We start from the raw sequence: 3,369 nt of genomic DNA on the forward strand, positions 1-3,369 counted from the left end.
TCCTATTACTCGTGCCCGAGCGTGGTGACTTCTCTTCATATACATGTGTTGCGCACGTAGATTATACACATTGTATATGGGACTTACAGTTTAACGCCGATTCCGAACGGCTATATTTTTTAGAGAAGTTCTCTTGGCGAGACATACTCTCGGTGGTTTGCCATTGCCTTCCGAGAGGAGAATGAGCGAATATAATTTTTCTAACTCTACCGGGAATCGAACCCGGGACCTTTGGCTCAACAGACCAGTGCGCTGTCTACTAGGCCACGCTCGTCCTCAATGTTTCGTTGTGCGTCGTGTCGATGGGATCTCGTCTTACAGATCGCTCTGCACAGATAATTCTCTTTGCCTTATTTTCTTATTATTTGGTTTGACTGCGATGTATTTTTTCTCCAGACTAACTGATTTGGACCTTTTAGTCTCACTAAGTTTCTGTCAAATTGAAACAGTAAACTCACCATGTTAAGGGAGAATATATATTTTTGATGTTAATATTATACCACTGAGGATGGCTCGGACAGGAGCCGAAACGTTTGGATTTTTGTAAATCGAAGAATAAATCACATTTATATCTGAACGCACTCCCATGTAGCACAGCAGCACGTGCAAAGCGCTTTGAAAGCGCTATTGAGAATGCACCTCCCAAAACCGCTGTCAGTTACGCACTTTTTTGACAGATGGCTATTTTGATGGATTTTGATTCATAGTGTGCCAAAAATGATTTCTAAGACTAAAACGTTGCTTGAAAACATGTAATTCACTTTGAAAAATACTCAAAAACACTTTCGTCAATCATGCGCGTAAAAAGCGCTTTAAAAGCGCTGTTGAGAATGCACCTCCCAAAACCGCTGTCAGTACGCACTTTTTTGGCAGGTGGCTATTTTGATGGATTTTGATTCACAGTGTGCCAAAAATTATTTCTAAGACTATCAAAGGTTGCTTGAAAACATGTAATTTATTTTGCAAAACATTTAAAAACATTTTCGTCAATCATGCGTGTAAAAAGCGCTTTGAAAGCGCACGTAGCACAAGAGCGCGTGCAAAGCACTTTGAAAGCGCTGTTGAGAATGCATCTTCTAAAATTGCTGTGGAAATGTGCAAATCGCGTATAAAACATCTATAATAACTTTCAAATCTTTTAGAAATAATTTTTGACTCGCATGAGAAAAACATGACTCGCCCTCGTGTCTTTGTGGAGGGTTAAAACACGACATTTATTAAATATATCAGATGCTCGCTGCGATACCGTCATATACGGGCGCGATTCGGCTTTTGCATAATGACAACGATTGGCGCACGGCGAAACGTGACGCGGTAGCCAGTTAATTTATCGCTTTTTCGTATAAGCGAAAGAATAGGTAATTGGCTACCGCGTCGTAATGTATCTCGAGCGTGGCAAGTGCGGGATGCATATGTGTGCACGCGGCATTACTCGCGAGTACGGAGAGAGGCGGGGGAGGGGGGTCGGACTCACGCCCACAACGCCTGCGTCCGATTGTCTTTTTCAAAGTCGCGAATCGTAAACATGTCTGTACGTGCGTGCGTGTTCATCAGTCTCGTCGAGGTTATTATTCGATCAAGGCCCGCGGCGTAGTCTCGATCTGTGTGCAAACGCGTCAAGACGTGTTTCGTTCGGTATAGAATTTTGTGAAAATTGACGATGTAATATATCATCCGTGTGGTAGTGGGTTAATATACGAGTAAAAAGAAGAGGAATAAAAGCATATATTTTGAGTAATGGTCGTATAACCCCTGATCAAAAGAGCTTGAACCAATATTGTCTGAACTAGTCATCAAGGTCGTCGTCGTCTTCGGACGTGGATACTCTGTAAGTAGTTTCTCATATATATTTGTACGCGTGTAAAAATACATGAGTCGTATAATTACCCCTGCTTGTAATATATGCAAGCATTTTTTACAGAGAGTCATCCGTTCCGAATTGCGCATCAGACGCATAGCGTATTATTTGTGTTTCGTCCGGTATAGAATTTTGTAAAAATTGACGACCTAATTATATCATCCGTGTGGTAGTGGGTTAATATATACGAGTAAAAAGAAGAGGAATAAACGCATATATTTTGAGTAATGGTCGTACAGCCCCTGATCAAGGGAGTTTGAACCAAATATTGTCTGGACTAGTCATCAAAGCCGTCGTCGTCTTCGGACGTGGATACTCCTGTAAATATTACATTTTTTCTTATATATTTATTTATATATATTAGTTTCTTATATATATGTACGTTTGTAAAAGTACATGAGCCGTATCATTACCCCAGCTTGTAATATATGCAAGCATTTTTTACAGAGAGTCCGTTCCGAATTGCGCATCAGACGCATAGCGTATATATATTATTTGTCTTTGATGTTCATCGAACGTTTAAGAAGAATAAATAGTGCTCTGCGTTTTGATGTACAAATTCGGAACGCACCCAGAGGTTACGATACAGAGTTCATGTATTTCTACAAATATATTTATTATATGCATTTGTTTGTTTTTGTGTTCTAATTCTGTTTTTTTTTTATTCCAAGATTTAATTTTGCTGCCTAGTTGTGTCGTCCCTGACAACATAAGTGGGAACAGGAACCTGCATGGTGCTACGTTATAGATTAGCTAATATACTAACTAGCTAATAATAACAATCAAAACAGCGAAATTGTTGACGTGTTCGGACGTGGTTACTCATGAATTCTTCCGTAAGTATTACTTGTTACGAGATACTACCGTGTACCTTTTCTTGATTCTTTTGATTTATTGACTACCAAAGACTGGTATAAGTTGAAATAAATAAAAATCTTTTTTAATATTTAGATATTTATTCTTTCTTAATAATAATATAGATTTATTTTATATTTTTGTATGTTTTATATATATATAGAAAAAGATTTTTATTTATTTAAACTTATACCAGTCTTTGGTAGTATAATAAAACTTTCTCGTAAAAAACTTAAACATCGACATATTTTAAATACTACAAAAAATATTTAACACAAATCTCTTTCAAGAAAAAAATAGTTTAAAAATTATATTTTACAACACACGCGTTTTTTAATATTCTTTAAGTATGTAATTACAAAGAAAAGTCACTTGAGATCTGAAATTAAATTGAAGAAAGTACTACAAGGAAATAATATGAATTAATGTCATATAACAATCTGTCTAATGTATATGGATGTAGCTTATCAGAAGTGCAGAATTCGAAAGATGGTAAAAGATGCAACGCTAATTTAGAACGATAAAGGATATTATTGTTATTGTATATCAATTGAATAATACATATTGCGAAATTATGCACTAAAGAATTAACATTGAGCTATTAATTACATAGTCTGGACAATATATTTATCAAATGATTGACAATAAAATGTTAT

The 3,369-nt window shown here is 36.4% G+C and overlaps 1 long non-coding RNA gene across 2 annotated transcripts; it reads left to right on the forward strand.

Moving 5' to 3' along the window:
• Nucleotides 1-593: 593 nt before the first annotated feature.
• LOC112459253 lies at nt 594-2,726 on the forward strand. 2 transcript variants are annotated; one of them, XR_003041294.1, is made up of 3 exons: nt 594-1,828; nt 1,910-2,178; nt 2,530-2,726. It is a non-coding gene; the product is annotated as an uncharacterized LOC112459253 (long non-coding RNA). The 2 variants fall into 2 exon arrangements; XR_003041296.1 differs by having other exon boundaries at nt 595-1,828; nt 1,922-2,178.
• The last annotated feature ends 643 nt before the right edge of the window (nt 2,727-3,369 follow it).

This window comes from Temnothorax curvispinosus, unplaced genomic scaffold (genome assembly GCF_003070985.1).
Source record: "Temnothorax curvispinosus isolate PA1 unplaced genomic scaffold, ASM307098v1 QBEX01000961.1, whole genome shotgun sequence".
NCBI lineage: Eukaryota > Metazoa > Arthropoda > Insecta > Hymenoptera > Formicidae > Temnothorax > Temnothorax curvispinosus.